We start from the raw sequence: 18,872 nt of genomic DNA, 5'->3' as shown, positions 1-18,872 counted from the left end.
GGCAAGTTTGGCAACCCAGCACAGCCATATCACATTAATTCCAGGGGCATAGTTCTGACGATTTAAAATGACTCCAATACGGAAGTAAAACTTCCTATGATTGGCCGCTAGTTGCGCTGTCGTCCTCCCCCCCCGATCGCAAAAAGAATTGCTCTCCATTGGATCCCATTCATTCCCCCCTTTCGTTTTCTAACCTTAATTAACATTCTCATGAATACTGTATGGTTCCTATCGCTAGTTAAAAATTGCCTTTCAATCACCATTATATTCGTTTTGTCGAAATGTGGTCCAATTTATTTTAAAATAAATTATAAAGGTGCGGGGGGGGGGGCGTGGCCAACTAAACTGATACCAGCCGGCTGTGTTCTTCTTTGTGTGCTGTATTTCGGGAGGCTCCAACCACATTCTCCCATGTATCCCTGTGGTGCACGAGACCGTTGCCAGCCAATAGCATCTCTGATGCCTTTACAATTCTATGATGGCGACACCCATTCCAAGGGGTAGAAAATGCTGTATATTGGGTGGGTCGAAGTGACTTTCAAACTTGTTTCAGAAGCTGCCGATAAAAGACCTGGATATGCTTGGAGGAGCCAACAACCGCACACGCCGGCGCCAGTGCCAGCGCCAGTGCCAATGTGGCCAACAGCCTGCCAACATCTGCACAATCCGCCGCCACCGCCAGCGCCAACACCAGCACCAACGTGGCCAACAGCCTCCAACAACAGTGTCTTCGCCAATGCCACCAGCGGGCTCCACTAACGGAGCCTCCATCAACAGTGTTGGAAGAGAACAAGCTCTCGTAGTCCTAGCGGCCTCCACTAACGGAGCCTCCATCAACAGAGAAAGAACTCTCGTAGTCCGCTCAGAGGTTTCTATGGGTTTGGCGAGCACTTCACGGTCAACTTAAACTTCCCCCCTACTGGAAGAGGAGTTTCTGGGGCTTTTGGCGAGCGCTTCACGGTCAACTTCTACTTCCCCCCTACTGAAAGAGACCACCCTCCCGTCAACGCCCTGGACAGACGCCTCCTCCCACTGGACGGAGGAGCTCCCGGCGGAGATCCCGACGGAGGACCCCCCGACAGAGGAGCCCCAGTTCCAAAAAATGGTCCCGGATACATCTGCGCTGTTTGCTCTTCTGCGACAAGTTTTTTTGTTGGTTATTCAACATCGCCATCTTTGGGATTTCCTTGAATATTTGTTTCAAGGCCTGATGGCGGCGCAAAACAATGTTCCTGTACTCCTGCCCAATCAGATGCCCACGGGATTTGCACGCCTGTTTGTCCTTTGGCAAGGAGTCGTTCACATTCTGGACCAAGATGGCACAGGCCACATGTTGAACTGTGTGATCCAGCAGATGGCATTCTTCCACTGGTACCTCTGGGCCTTAGACATGACTGGCGTACGCGCTCCCGATGGAGGACCCCCCTTAGGACTCCCAGGAATCCCCAGTTGTTTTGTTGTTTTTGGATGTTATAAAAACTGGAGCACCACAATTGTAGGTCTAGTCTTCAAGGACGATGTTATGTTTTGCTTTACTGAACATCGCTTTAGGAACAGCTTCAATTCCTTTGAGATGCGACCAGACCTTGCTGCAGTTGCTGCCGACCCTGCTTACATCAACTGGCTTCAGCAGGACACCATTAGCAACGATTTATTCAGAGAGACTGCTACTGTTGTCTAGTGATAGGGTTGACGCTGATACACCAGTACCAAATGCACTTGAGGCTCTTCATGATCTGCATTAATCCTTCCAAGTCGGCCATCCGACCCATGACCCAAACTTGCACTATAAAACAAAATGCCAGACACCACTGGCTTGTGCAGATGGACAGAGTTATGTGGCATCTTCATAGCCTGGCAGGGCCCCGACGTCATACTGTGTTCACTCACTCATTCCTTCCACAGTATAACGTCTGGCCTTCGGCCTATTGGCAGCTTGAAAAGTGGGCGGGAGTACTTGCCTTGACAGACAGATTCCTCTAACCAATCAGCGTAGCAAAACATCTCTCAGCGGAAGAACGGCAAACAAACACGTCTTTTCGGTCGATGAACTCCGCTAGCGCATCCCCCGTGGTCCTTTTTAATTGTTGTAATTGATTACAACTCTGAAATAACTGCACTTATTGCTCCAAAGTGTGGAAGAGCATGATAACAATTACCTTCTATTTTATTATAAGAAGTTATGAAGCCTCGTGTACAGTATTGAAGAACTTTTGTACAGGTTGCTGTTATACGCAGCTATAAGTTTCACAAAAGTGAATTATTGCATTTGCTGAACGAAGAATGTGAATATTTACTGTTAAATGTTTTCTACCAGGCAATGGCAAATGAGTGGGAGGTGGAGCTGTAATAGCAAGGTGCAGGTTCTGAACAATATCCACTCTGAGATGCAGATCTAGAACAAAAACACAGAATCAAAAACATAGATCTAGAACACATAGCGCTTCTTAAACAATTGACTTGTACAGTAAGGTACACTACATTAAGGTACAGTACAGTAAGGTACAGTACTGTACTGTTCTGACAGACAGGAACATATTGAGAAGGGCACTATTGTGCAGACTAGACACACACACACACACACACACACACACACACACACACACACACACACACACACACACACACACACACACACACACACACACACACAACGAAGGACTCTTCAGAAGGAGACCACTAGAGGGAGCAGAGAATGTTGGCTGCTGGGAGGCAATGAAATCGCTGTCGTCCCATTGTTATTGGGGAAAGAAACCTGGACAACTGCCGGGTTAGCAGCTAATAATCCACTATGTTCATGTTATGTTATTTAATTTTGTATTTTATTTTTTGTTTGTTGTATCCTGAAAAAATACATATCAAAGGGGAAAAAAGAGAGAGGGGGGGGGGGGGGACATGTATATATACAGTATGGAAAGCCTCGTGTACAGTATTGAAGAACTTTTGTAGAGGTTGCTGTTATACGCAGCAATAAGTTTCACAAAAGTGAATTATTGCATTTGCGAAGACGACGAATCCGAATCGGAATCGGAATCAGAAAACAAAGAATATGAATATTCACTGTTAAATGTTTTCTACCAGGCAATGGCAAATCTCCCACTACATACAAACGTTAGCCCCTCCATTGAAAAATTTTAATCTAATTTGAAGACCCACCTTTTTACCCTTGCTTTTAATATAGTTTGATTTTATGTTTTGGTGTTGCTTGATCTGTTTTTCTTGTTTTGTCGGTGTTGCTTTGGTGCACATGTCTGTAATTGCTTTGTAAACTGTTCTTTTTGCCTCTGGAAAGCACTTTGGGTCAACTGTTGTTGTTTTTAAATGTGCTATATAAATAAACTTGACTTGACTTCAAAATGTAACGATACCCAACACTGCTCATTATGCACAATGTCCAACTTCACACAGGGAAGAAAAGATGTCATTGTACAGAGTGTGGCCATGGCATGAGTATTCTAAAACGACATATGAGGATTCATTCTGGGGGAAAACCCTTTCTGTGTACCCTTTGCACCAAAGGCTTTGCTCAAATGGGTCACCTGAAGACACGCATGATTGGAAAGTGGAAATACTCCAGTTGAGTAAATAATAAATCAACCTCAAAACCACATCTCTATGGCACTTTGTCAGCTAGCTGCCATGAAATGTTTTGTTCTTATTCCTTCTTTCTTTGTAGCTATGCAGAAATGCAGGCCATACAAGAAAGGAACAAAATTACCATCCTGGATGTGGACATCGGGATTGTGAATCAGTTCTGGCATAAATCCCATCACAGTCTCCGTCCAGCCTCCCTCCATTCAAATCTTGGTAAGACTCCAACTGAGATCACATGCACTTTGTATTGCCCATATATTTTACAAAGGACCGAACCAGCCTACCACGTGCCTCAAGTCTACAGCCCTGATTGGCCCATTCAATTCGCCCGCTCTTCAGGCGAGACGAAATAAAATAAAATATCTCCGGGGTCAGTCCACACTACACACCACCCACCAACAGGGGGTGGTAATGTGCGGACTGATTTATCAGGCTAAGGTGAAACATGTCTTTGTTGTAAACACCTGGGAGTATATGATATGCACCATATAAAGTTGCTCCGGGTCGTTAGACTGTGCCGACAGTGGTAAACTTGAGCTTCACGAAGGACACATGATCTCTGGAATAAACAGCAGCGATTCAGAATCTTTGAGAGTGACAAGCTGACATAATAACAGCTTTTTTCCTCCCCGGACAACCTTTGATCTGCATTTCATCATTGCTGTCCAGTGAGATCCCCAGGCATTCAAGTTGACTTCACCCACTGAAGTCATCCCAGCCAAATAATCAGTAGGCTACAGTATGTCTAGCTACAACTGCAAGTCATTCTCAACCTCTCTTATATTCTTTCACCACACATGTAAAAGTACACAGGAATGAGGCTAGTCAATGCTTTTCATGTGGTATGGTATTCTCAACCCCAGAAGGTTGATGCGTAGTTTTCAGAGCACCATTGTTTTTCAAGTCTGTGTGCACACACTTGATATAGCATATTATGGATGGTAAAAATGTGATCTGTCCTTATACTAGTTGCACACAATCCGTACGTTCTAAGTCAACCTTTTCTTCACAGCCAGTCAATTCAATTCAAGCTGATTTGAAGGGTATTGAGGGTGGAAATGCACTGAAAATTGCTGCTGCAGCGTTATTTTAAAGATTTTTATTTCTTTTCTTTTTTTACAGAAATATATATTATTTATGTTAAAAAGTTGCTCCAAATTGTTGCTGCTACTGTATTAGGGTTGTGAACATGTTTCAATGAAATGCTCTTTTCTTACAGAATGTTCAAGAACATTTAATTAAGTGTTATGGTTGAAAAAAATGTGAGTTTGGATTAAAAAAAAATATATTTATAAAGAAACATTTGTTTTGAATTCAATTGTTATTCTGAAATGCATAGTCAGGAACACAGGGGTGTAGGGGTGGACCAAACCAATAAATACACACAGGGGAGGATAGCACATAACACAACTAGACTAAACCAAACTAATCCCAATCCCCCCCCCCCTCTCTCTCAATCAAGTGTCTTGGTATGGTCCATCCAAACTGTCTGCTTGTACTCATCACAGAGTATTGTGGTATTGCTAAAAGTAATAATCTGAGTACTTCTTCAACCACTGTTCAGTTGATAGTGTACATTTTCATACCACAATGCATAAAGCTACACATAAATGTATTCTTTGTATCATAATCTGCTATGTTGGTGGTGTTTTTCATATGTTCATAAGTTATTTAAAAGGAGGCACATTTCTACATTTTAAGACAGTATTGCATCGATGTTAAAATTAAAGATTATTTTTTTAATTTATGTTTAAATTAATACATTTTAAAAGCAAGTGTTCCAGTCGTCAATTTAAACCAAATGCAATTCTTTCACTGTTGTCACGGTTTGAGTTCAGGAGGTGTTGGACCCGTGTTTTCAGACACTGATGCCTCGTAAAATGTACTTTTGGCTTCGTACTTTGTGTGCTCTTTTGGTGCATGTGCACCCATTCACCAAAAATGTCCAATCAACAATTCACAATGCGTCAGACACGTGATAATGCTTCACACACAGACATGATCTTAACACCTCCAACAACAAACTGACAGGAGTGAGCACCCAGGGGTGTATTTATAGACACAGGCCATGGCAGGTGAACTCGACTAGACAATCAACACAGTGATTGGCCAGAGGATAAACAGGACACAGGTGACTGGGGTTACATTGATCAGGGTGGTGAGACAAGACAGGTAACAACATACAAGGGCAGACAGGAAGACCGGTACTACAAAATAAGATACACAGTTTGGTTAGAACAGACTAACAGAATTACAAGATAGTACAAAACAAGGCTATATAGATCAATGGCATTGCTCTCTTAAAATGTATGTAAAGCTTTAGGCATTGTAGTATCAGGTTACACACTGCCAACTGAACAGTGGTGGAAGAAGATTATAATTTTTACTTGCAATAGCACAAAAATATGTAATTTATCCTGTGCTCTACAAGAAAAATATTACATAGATATGTTATCATCTAAATGTGTCAAAATAGGGCTCGATTGGTTAATGCGTTTCTTAACCTTTTCGGGCCGTGACCCCCAAAATAATCATATTTAACTGGAGATCCCTCAAAATACTCATATTTCAACTGGACCCATCCACTTGTACATTCTCAGGGTAACAGACCTGGAAGGGTCCATGTGGTTCCATTTGTACACTCTCTGAGTTACAGACCTGTTATGTTTATTCAGGGCTATCTCTTTATGTTTCTGGTAATGTTATTGTTCACAGTTTTAATTCCCAAAATGTGGTGGTCACATTGTATTACTAGGGTCATTAGGAGTGCCATAAGGAACTTCAAACCAGAACAGGGGTATTCAATGTTTTTTTCCTTTTCTTTTTTTTTTTTATTTTTTGTTCAAGCCAAGGAACCCTATACAGATGAAGCAACACTGGGCTCATTTTTTCAGACACTTAAAACCTCCGATGCTTAGTAAAGTTTACTTTTGGCTTGGTACTTTGTGTGCTCTTTTTGTGCATGTGCAACTGTCCAATCATCAATTCACAATACGTGGGGACAGCATAAGTCCCAAATCCCATTAGTCCTACATCTCATTAGTCCGATTTCAGACCAATGCCATGGCACCCAACGCGTCACAGACACATCATGAGCTTGTAAATAGAAACACAACGGATGGTCCCTGACCACCTGCTCTAGAAGATATAATTACTTTGATAACTCTTCACACAAGAACATGGCTATATCACTTCCAACAACAAACTGACAGGGAACTGAGCACACAGGGGTGTATTTATAGACACAGGCCATGGCAGGTGAACTCGACTAGACAATCAACACAGTGATTGGCCAGAGGATAAACAGGACACAGGTGACTGGGGTTACATTGATCAGGGTGGTGAGACAAGACAGGTAACAACATACAAGGGCAGACAGGAAGACACAAGAACAGTACTACACATTAAGATAAACAGCTTGGTTAGAACAGACTAACAAAATTACAGTACAAAACAAGGCTATAGATCATTGCATTGCTGTCTTAAAATGTAGAAATGTTCCTCCTTGTAAACAACTTATGAACATAGGAAAAACACCACCAACATAGCAGATTAGAAGATCACATTTATGTATAGCTTCATGCATTAGACACTCGACTCAATCAACTGAACAGTGGTGGAATTTTTACTATCAATACCACAATACTCTGTTACTTACGACTACAAGCACAACAATATTTAATTTATCCTCTTATTCACAATATTGAAGAACAATATAAACATGAAATTACCAATTATCTTCTAAATGTGTCAAAATAGGGCTCAATTGGTTTAGTTTATTAAGGATCCCCATTAGTCTACACCGTAGTGGAGACTATTCTTCCTGGGGTCCAAGCATAAAACATCACAATACAAAGAAAATAAAATGCAATACAGTATTATATTAAGTAATATACAACTGGACAACTAAATTTCCCCCTTGGGATAATAAAGGTATCTATCTATATCTATCTATCTATCTAATATACAGCCTTTCCATGATGGACTCTGCATGGCAGGGGCGTCCTCCTCCCTGAGCCAGGCCTTAGCCTGACCGCATACCAAAGTGGTTAATGCGTTTGCAGTGGTTCCCAACCTTTTTGGTCCGTGACCCCGAAAATAATCATATTTGAACTGGAGACCCCCCACCCTCATCATGACCCCCATAAGCGCTTGGAATGAAGGAGTTAGGCTTTCCATTTTTGGTTCCACAGATACGTAGTGTGAACAAAACTGATCTACAGGTCACAACAACTGGCTTTGTGAGGTGTTGTGAGCTTGTAGATCTCCTTTTTCTTGTCACTCTTTCTTATATTATTTAACAATTTGGCCAATGTTTGACCCGTTTTTATTATAGCCTTGTTGATTAATTTGGATGCAGTAATGGTGTTATCATTTTCTTTATTTCATTGTCTTCACTGTTGTCACAATGTGGTTCAGGTGTAGGACTCAGGGTCAGGGTTCATTAATATGCCCGTACAAGGACAAATGTCACCTAAAGGGCGAGGTCGCACTGAAACAACAGAGACAATATGTCCATAAATGGGCATTCTCAGATATAGACTTAATATTGAAGACATCTCCATACTGTATGTGGGCATAAAAGGGACAAGGACACAACTAATTTTCAATTGTGACTCACATCGCAGTTGGATAAAATGTGGCCATATTTTCCCAAATATGGAGATGACTGACATCTGACAATAGATGGCTGACGTCATAGACCACATAGACTGACACAATATGTCCATATATGGGTCACACGAACATGATCTGCAGGTTTTCATCCTAAATATTGGTGAGGGGGAGGATCGTTAAAACGTCTGGGAACGTGTTAGGCACTCCATGTGTAACACTTTCTATGCTATATATAATTAGTTGTTTAGATACGTTCTACCAGGCTTTTTCCATTGAGTGTACCTTACTTTGAAGACCCACAGAAGCCACGATCGTGTCCATGTTGTGGAAATTCACTCGTCGTTGTATGGATCAACATGATTTATTTCACAAGGAAAAGAAAAAATTGTTACCGCGACTGACGGTCAATTAGATACGGGCCGGTGAAAAAAATGTGTTTATCGACCATCTACTCAATCTGGAGTTAGAAGATGAAGTCATTTTACTGACGAGTATTGTATAGAAGCCAACGGAGAATATTCACTTTCTGATGACGTCGTCTCCCAAAGGATCGTGGGAGATTGAGTTTTCTATCAACCATGGCGTTATAAAAGGCACCACTCACTTCATGCGGGGTGTGATTATAAGGAAAAAAAATCAAGCACTTAAGCTGTGGGACGGACATACGGACATAGGCTTACATACACGCAAAGCCAGAATGTAGGAGCGGGCAGGACCGCTCAAAAATAAAACGTTCTCTCTTATGCGGGTTCCATGACACCAACCATGTTCAGATGGTGGGTCTGCAAACCCGACCATAACCGAACCCGACCCGTCATTTAGGGTATAGGGCCTACCTTTAAATTGTATTACTATTACTCTGTGATAGAGTTCTCAAATTATATCCAAACCCGACCATTTCCGACCCGACCCGACCTGACGTTTTAGGGCTTGGGTAGGGCCTAAAATGTATCCTAACTAGTCGGGCCGGGTAGGGCCTTGGGCCGGCCCAGTTAGGGCCCAGTTAGGGCCAGGCCTTAATGTTTAGGCCCGTTGAGAACTGTTTGTATTCCCGGAGCGGAAAACATGTACATTTTGGGGGTCTTTGAACGTGACGATGTTTGAGAAGCACTGAGCTAATGCATGATGTGATGATGTAATGACATGCAGACTGGAGGGGGAGGGGCGTTGCTGATCTTTGCATCTTAAAACGTTGTTTTGTGGAGAAGTGGCCTGTGTGTGTGTGTGTGTGTGTGTGTGTGTGTGTGTGCGTGTGCGTGTGCGTGTGATGAAAGCACACACTTGCACACGCGTGCGTGCACGCGTGTGCAAGTGTGTGCTTTCATCTCATATTTCAATTCCCAGCGATCGACCTTGCGTTAAGTGATGGAGAGTGTGTATGCACGCGTTTTAATGTATGCATAAACACGAGCACCCCTCCAATCACAAACACACACACGCACACACACACACGCATGCACGCATTATACATTATAGTATAGGCCTACAGTTACGACACACACACTTCCTCGCTCAAAACACACACACACACACACACACACACACACACACACACACACACACACACACACACACACACACACACACACACCACAGTAAATGGAGGTGCACAGAAGTGTGTCGTTGCTTGATTGGGAATAATAATCGTTTAGCACCAGGGCGTCGTGTTAGCCGTTGTGCTAACGTCATTCCAGAGAGCTGTGGGGGATGGAACACATTTACTCAAGTACTTGTACTCAAGTACACTTTTTGAGGTACTTTTACTTGAGTATATCCAACTCCCAATGTGCCACCCTCTCCATTTGGTGGGTCCTTGACATGAAAACGTTTGAGAACCACCGACGTAGAAAAACTAAAACCTTAGAAGGATTTAGACGGCATTTATAGAATCGGGTAAAAAATGTTAAAATGCTTGGGACAAATGTCCCAAATGTTAGCAGATCTACAAGCTCGCAGCACGGCACAGAGTGCTTGTATATACATTCGTTTTAATAGTATAAAATAATTCATTTTGATAGCATGTTATGTATTTAGACAGCAATTACTTTATAGAGTTAGAAAAAATTGCTAATCTACAAGCTTGTAAGTACAAGCGTTGTGAGATTGTACTTTTGCAGTGCTAGGAAAATGCAGACACGAGCGCGAATGTTAATTCACGTGAAGGTGTTCACTCTAATTCTGAGAAACTGTTCTCCTGGGCAAGACAGGACGCACGCACGCACGCACGCACGCACGCACACGCGCACACGCACACACGCACACACACACACACACACACACACACACACACACACACACACACACACACGCTGTTGAACACAGAACAGTGTATTTTATCACTGTCCACCCACACACTGTGAGGACAGAGTGATTTATTCTTTATACTTAGTCCCATGATGAACCTATGATGCACCAAGAAAATAACAGATCTATAAGCTCACAAGTGAGCATGTATAGTCTGATTGTGAGCTTGTAGATTTGCTGGTTTTCGGTGCAGGATGGATTATAGAATCAGTCATTAGTTTCACTTTAAAGAGAGAGAGAGAGAGAGAGAGAGAGAGAGAGCGAGAGAGAGAGAGAGAGAGAGAGAGAGAGAGAGAGAGATTTGTGGATTATGTTTCAATGTGGATGTCCTACTTTTATAAAAGAATAGTTTGACCAATTTGGAAGAATCTGAGTATCTCTTCCCACACTGTCACTAACACACGTCTATAAACCAAGGGTCTTCACCAGGGGGTCCGGGACCTCCAGGGGGGTCCTCAGAGTTACTATAGTGGGTCCTCCAAATCTTTGAGTGATAGAAAAAATGTTCTCCTTTTTTATATTAACCACTTGAATAATATATTAAAAGAACTTTAGCCAAAAATAGCAGATCTACAAGCTCACATGCAACGCCTCGCACTGCGAGGCAGTGTGAGCTTGTAGATCGTCTATTTCCGGCAAAGAGATTTGGTAGAGGGGAAAAAGAGCAGACTAAGTACTGAGTGGAAGGTCAAGTTTATTAAGTATGGATGGTTCCAGTAGTTAAATATCTGAAAAATACAAATGAATGAATCGAAAATACATTGATGATTGTGCTGTCAAATAATGAAACAATATGGAATCTATGAAAAGGTTGTGGGGTCCCTGCTTCATCTCTCTCAACTAAGCCATCCTTGGCCTGAAAACTTCAAGACCCCTGCTATAAACAACCATGAAAAGAGGAAGATAAATGTAGAACCCACAACGCTAACTCTGCGTTCAAGTTGAATGAAACGGTCACCTATCTTCCTGAAAATGTTTTAAAGTGCCTCATGCTGTTAGTTAGTTGTTTCTTTAACAGCCCACGGTTCCAGAGCAAAGCCTTTCATGTATTTTATAAAAGTCAAAGCCCTTCCAAATGAAAGCAGAATTTAATTGGGATTTACGTGTGGAATACAAAGCCGCCTCTTTCTTCCTCCCGTCACGTTCCACTCGTTTTGAAGTCAATATATTATAGCTGTTTGAGGTGGCTTTCCAGCCCACGTAGGATATTTGGATACTTCTGCTTAGGTCCAATGTAACACAGAAACCTTGTATCTCCATATTTCAACTTGTGTTTTTTTTCTCCGTAGATTAGGTAAGAGGGTCGGATAGGTCTATAGAGGTTATGTTCATGCATACAATCGACTGACAAAGTGAGTGGAAAAGTGAGTTTAACATAGTAACATTGTTTCATGCAATCAGATTGGACTTTTCTGTTTGGATGTATGGGCTGTCAAGGCCAGAAAATATTTTTTTGCCACTCAGTAGGCGTTCCTGCATAACTTCCGGGTATGATAATGATGTCACACGCATACCCTCTATTGCTGGTTTAAGCTGGGAGCGCAGAACTTTGTCAGAGAGATGACTTGGTAAGGCGGAGCGCCACGCCTACCGTCAGCTATCAATACATTTACCGCACAACCTTCCGCACACAAGCTTTGCTACTCATAACGCTGAGTTGGTGATGCCCGGGATCGAACCAATGACCTTGTGGTCCAAAGGCCCGGACACAATTGAATTCATGTTGTGAATTAATGCACATGAAAAGAGTCTGTGTCAATGAAAGTATTGTATTGTATTGTATTGTATTGTATTGTATTGTATTGTATACCAAAGTAAAAGCAATTTGTTTGTGAGCCGAAGCATAATATTGTTGACCATAATCCTTCATTTGTATTAATAATACAAGTCTGTAAAAAAAAAGAAGAAAAAAGTAGTAACTAATTTGCCCATGAGATGTAGTGGAGTAAAAGTATTTATATTAGGAGGAAAACAATGGATAACTCAAGGGAAGTAAAATAAATAAAGTAAACGTAATGAGTTACTTTACCAGCAGTGCCTGTGAGGTTTAGTTTAGTGAGTCTGTGCATAATAACACAGCACAGCTCTTCCACTTGATCATTCTATGTGCAGACGGAATTGTGCAGATTGGACAAAAAAACAGCAGAGCCACTCGCAATTACAGCGGCGCTAGGATTTACGGTGCCTTAATAAACTCCCCAGAGGGGGAGCCATATACAGTCCTAACATCTGCATCGCCCACGCATGTACGCTACGCGTGGGTACATACGCTACGCCGTACATGCCGTACGAGACACGTGCACAGGACTTATAGGATTTGTGATACATGTGTATGCAATATGCATGGATGCACACGCGCACATGTTTGTTATTACTATATTACACTTGTGAGGGGGGCATTTTAGAAGAGGGGTTTTATTTAGCGTAAACATAAAGCCAAAACAATACTGACATTCTTTGGTGTGCGTCCCCTTCGTCGTGCAACTATGTATAAATCAGCTAACTTCTTAAAGGTAGGGTAAGCGATGTAATTTAACCATTGTAACGGAGGTGATGCAAACCTCCCCACCCAGGCTTTGAACCCGGGCCTCCCGCGTGAAAGTCCAATATCTTAACCATTACTCCAAAGGATTATCCCTATGGAACAAGGGAGATACTAGAGTTTTGTGGCTTCAAGGCTAGGGCTGCGACTCTCTCCGCCACACATAGGTTTGTTAGCTAGGTATGAATCAAGGTTCACTCCAAGCTCAATCCCTAGATACCTAAAAATGTAATTGGCCCTCACAACTGTAGTATTAATATACTAATACACACACACACACACACACACACACACACACACACACACACACACACACACACACACACACACACACACACACACACGTGCCACATGCAGTCTCTATGAAGGCTGTGGCGTGCACCCTGTGGTGCAGTGGAAAGCGCAGCCTGTTCGTTCAAACGCAGGCATACATACAGTACAGTACGTCTCTGGGTAGATGGTGTGACATGCAGGGCTGTGAGTGATATATCCCTACTTACATATTGCACATGTCCAATTAACAGGAACCAGCTCTCAAGTGCACCATGCGTACTGCGTGTACGTAAGTGAGTGAGTGAGTGAGTGAGTGAGTGTGTGTGTGTGTGTGTGTGTGTGTGTGTGTGTGTGTGTGTTTATCGTCTCTGTGGGCAGAAACCTTGTATCTCAGTCTTTTCATGTATACATTATGTATAAATGAATGATTGCCATGTATTGTACTTTTTCGTATGATAGTATTGTACAAAATAAGGGAAAATAGCTGTAAGCTCACAATGTGGAGATCACGTATTGATTAATATATATCGTTGCTGTCGGGTGGAAACCTTGTCTGTCCAAAAACAAGTATAAATAGTGAAAATAGCTGATCTACAAGCACATAGATCTGCTATTTTCACTACCTTTGTGCAACACTTTTGAATGATGAAGCAGGGCTTTAATTAAAGAAAACACATTTGAAACTTGGAGATAGGAGGTTTCTGCCTGACAGCGTCAATATCTTTTCTTTTTAACAAAAGTTTGAGTTGCCAATGATTTTTTTTCTCCCCAATTTAGTCCATATGCCAATACATTTCTCCCTAGTGTTGTCAACGCTGTTGTATCCTACTTGCCCACCTGACAGTGAGGAGCCCCTACCGGGAAAATAGAGCCTTCGTCCTACTCCTCCCACGCAACACTAAGTGCCCCCCCCAGTCCGTAGGAGTATGTGCAATGACCAGTATCACCCTCCCTGCCTGGCTTCTCTCCCCTGAACACCAATTGTGTTTGTATCGACACTTGGCAATGTCGAACGCACAACCTCCATGGTGGTAGGCAGGGATCTTACCACTGCGCCCCCGAGTGCTATTATGTATTGGTTGATTGATTGTTTGATTGATTGATTGATTGATTGATTGATTGATTGATTGATTGATTGATTGATTGATTGATTGATTGATTGATTGATTGATTGACTGATCAGCGGTGTGTTATTTGGCTCTATTCATGGGTTGCATGTGTAGTCCTAAACGGCCATGTTGAGGACCTACACAGGTTTTTCAATGTGTCTGATTGGCATTGAACTAATGTTCTATGCCAATCAGAACACCTGTGTTGGTCTTCAACATGGCTGCATGGTGTAGGACTACAAATGCAACCCATGAATAGCAGACCAATGCCTGATCAAGACTCAGAGCACCTGCTACATTGCATGCAGTATCCAACATGAAAGCCATGTAAACAGAGACACAATATAATTTAAGTTTGTTTTAACTAAACGTTGCTCTCAAGAAGGTTTTCAGGTTCAATTCATTAATTTAAGTAAGCCATGTACAAAACAGCATAATGTCTGCTCAGTTATTGAGAAATAAAAGTATAGCCAATGATAGCCACTGATATTGGGATTTTATTTCTCGATAATGAACCTTAATATAATAATGATAATAATAATGTTACGCCTTACTTAGAGTTTATATTCACATTATGACATTACAGCTCAGAATTATACAGTGTGAGTGTTCTGTCTCCTGTTCCAAGCTTGATAAATAAAATGTGCCACAACAAAAGCTCCTTTTCCCTGAAACACGTCTCAAGTTCCTTTTCATAATAACCTAACTTAAGGAATTCAACACTCTCACTATCTTTGAAAAGACAAACAAAAAACAAACACTCACTCACATGCACCGCACGCACACACACGCACACCCACAAACACATGCACATACACAGACGCGCACGCACGCATGCACGCACGCATGCACGTACGCACGTACGCAAGCACACACACACACACACACACACACACACACGCACACACACACACACACACACACACACACACACGCCACACACACACACACACACACACACACACACACACACACATACACACACAAACCTGTGTGCCTGTAAGTTTTACAAATATTATCCAATGAGTACAAAAGTAAAAAAAAAAGAAAAGAAAAATAACTAAATATAATAGCATTGATCCATTGAAACAGGCAATCAGCACTACCTGCTGCTACAGTAATTGTTCCTTCATAAAGAGTATGGACTTGTTTCATTGTGAGCTGTGCTTTGTCTTGTTGAAGGTCGTTTAAGAGAAAGCCATTTGTATTTAATAAACTTGTATTGATCCAAAATGTGTGCAGAACGTTCTTCTTTTATGTTATGCAGTTGCTGAAACCTCCTATCTCCATAGTTATGTTTTTCTTTGTCAGCTTGCAGTTTAGACCAATGGAACATGGTATACTGAGTAGCCTATGACCTCATTGTTCAAGGTTTTGAGGGAAACAAAACCATGACATTGGTAAAAGGAATTGTGGCAGCACACTTGCAGCAATGCAGTCGTTGCAACACAGTTGCAGAAGTCCTGCTTGTTTTGTTCTGCAGTACAGGGTGGGAGGTGGAGAGAGAGCGAGAGAGAAAGAGAGAGAGAGAGCGAGCATAGAGGGAGACAGAGAGAGCAGATAGTCATCACAATATATAAGCGGATGACAGTGCATGGTTGACTTTACAAAAAACAAGCACTCGTCTGTTTTTTTTCTTCAGTTCGTCCGTCCGTTCATTCTTCCGTCCGTCTGTCCATCCATTTGTTAGTGAATGTGTTAATTCGTTCATTCATTTGTTCATTTGTTCATGTGTTCATGTGTTCATTTGTTCGTTAGTTCATTCGTTTGTTCGTTTGTTCGTTTGTTCGTTCCCCAGCGCACAGGGAACAGAAACAGTAACTCTGCATCGATGGGGAATTTAAGGAGCCCGTTTCTACTACCGCGACGTGAGGCTATGACGCAATCGCCGCTGCGGTCCAAACCGTTAAGCAAACAGCCGTCGGCGACGGGGTCTCTTTCACTGAACGCCTTGGTTCCCATGGCGACGCGTCTATGCAGCAGGCTGTTGTAGACGCTACGTGGAAAGCTAGCTCCTGCCGTAGTAGAGACGGCTGCAACGGCGCCAGGTTGATCTATCGAGTGCCGATCATTTCCGGTTGCCGTTGTCATCTGCTGTTGCAGTACAAAGCTTAAATAGTCTAGTAACTGGATGGAGGAGGAGAGCTCAGAGAACTGGTCACTCCTCCAGACGGAGGTTTCTGCTGTCTGTGTGCTAATGCAGTCAAACCAATCCACTCGACTATGACACTCTGAACTATTCATCAAACTAAATCACGTACTTTAAACTGTATAGTCCATTTATGTCCAGTTATGTAAATCATCATTGTATGAAGTCACATAAGACAAACAAACCTCCGTTAAACAAATCTAGCGTATGACATAAATTACACAAAGTCGAATGTCTTCTCGGCTTGAAGAGAATTGGGTGCACTTATAAGCTATAGGCGCGTTGCTATTTAGATAACAGAATGGAGGAGACACAAACTATTTTCTGAGAAAAAAAATTAGCGAAAGCGTAGGACCATCCAGCAGCATTAATAATGTGAAATACATCTGTGATACGTCTGTGATGTCTTGACACATCTACTTAATAATCACCACCTCATTCTCAGTTATGTTCTTCTTTATTTAAACCATCCAATTAGAGCATGACAGAGATGCCGGATCTGGACGTCCGTGACTGTTAACTGCCATCCACCGAGAGACAGATAAAGAAAGCCAAGACGTGTTGAGTTCACGACATTCTTTCAGGATGAGAGGTTATTTGAAGATATTCCATCAGTAATAAACAGCAAGACTAATATGCATCTATTTTCCCTCAGCCTTTCTCGCTTCTCTCATCAAGAAAATGGGCAAGTGCAATATATATATATATATATATTATATATATATACACACACACACACACACACACTGTTTGTGTGTGTGTGTGTGTGTGTGTGTGTGTGTGTGTGTGTGTGTGTGTGTGTGTGTGTGTGTGTGTGTGTGCGTGTGCGCTTTACATAGATTGTGCATTCACCCATTCACACACGCATTCATACATTGATGGTGGAGGAAACCATGCAAGGCACCAACCTGCTCACCGGGAGCAGCTAGGGGTTCAGAGTCTTGCTCAAGGACTATTCGACACCAACTCTGGGGGAGCCCGGGATCGAACTGGGAACCCTCTGTGTTCTAATGACGGTTTCTCTACCCCTGAGGCACTGCCACCCCAGTGTTCTCTCTCTCTCTCTTCTCCTGAGGCGATGCCCCCCGCCTCCCCCCTAGAGGGCAGTTTGTAGCCCAGTGGGACCGAGTGGTTTGCTCCAGTGGCCCCCTACCCTGTGGGACCCAGTGGTTTGCTCCAGTGGCCCTTCACTGATTCCCGGTTGCTGCCTGTTGAGCCGATATATGTCTCACTCTGACCTCAAAGAAACACTTCTTAGCACTTCTTCTTTTTTTAATCTATTATTTTCTCCTCTTTTTCCCTGCTGAGAAACTGTGTGTGTGTGTGTGTGTGTGTGTGTGTGTGTGTGTGTGTGTGTGTGTGTGTGTGTGTGTGTGTGTGTGTGTGTGTGTGCGTGTGTGTGTGTGTGTGTGTGAGAGAGAGAGAGAGAGAGAGAGAGAGAGAGAGAACAGGGATAGAGAGAGTCTGTTACACACTCTCTCTTCATGTGTGCGTGCAAGTGTGTACTGTATGCATGTGAATGCATGTGTGCACGCGTGCATATGTGTGTGTGCCTTCTTAGAAGTTCAGACACATCTCTCTTCACATCACAAAGCACATGACATCTCCTCACTCTCCTGCTCTGTGAGCTCTGAAGTATCCGGCTTGCTAATTTGAGGCAATATTTGGAAGAGACTTCAAGAGAAAGTTCATATCCCAGCCAGCACGCCCACATGGGTCCCGCATGGGTACAAGGTGGGCTTTCCTATATGGGCCCCAGGTGGGCATGTCCGCGGTTTCCATAAGGGTCCCACTTGGGTAGCCCATGTGGGCTCTAAGTGGGTTCTACATGGGTCCTAGGTGGGCCCCACCTAGGTAAATGTATATGGGACCCAAGTGGCCGCTAGTTTCGCTGTTTCCCCCCCTGCTGGTACCAAAAAGTATTAAGCTCCATTCAAGTGAACGTTTTTGCCGAACTTTACACTTGATGTTACCGTAATAAACATTGACATAAATACGTTATGCTTCCAGTCTCTAGTTTAAAATCTTCTCTCAATCACTATGACGTGCGTTTTGTTAAAAGGATCCCTGGCTAATACGACAAATAAGCCTTAATACATTATAATTGTCCTCTATAACTACAATGTAAAATTAAAAACACCTTAAATATTGTATTTATTCTAGAAATAGCTCATCTTACACTCAATAGGGGAAATGCCTGTCGCAAGTTGATGATGTCATAAATGTCATATGTCATTTTTATGGCATGCATGTGCAAAAAAAAAAAAAAACACAAACACATTTG

This window comes from Nannobrachium achirus (assembly GCF_963921795.1).
Source record: "Nannobrachium achirus genome assembly, chromosome: 1".
Lineage (NCBI taxonomy): Eukaryota > Metazoa > Chordata > Actinopteri > Myctophiformes > Myctophidae > Nannobrachium > Nannobrachium achirus.
Note: the sequence above shows the minus strand (reverse complement) of the source record.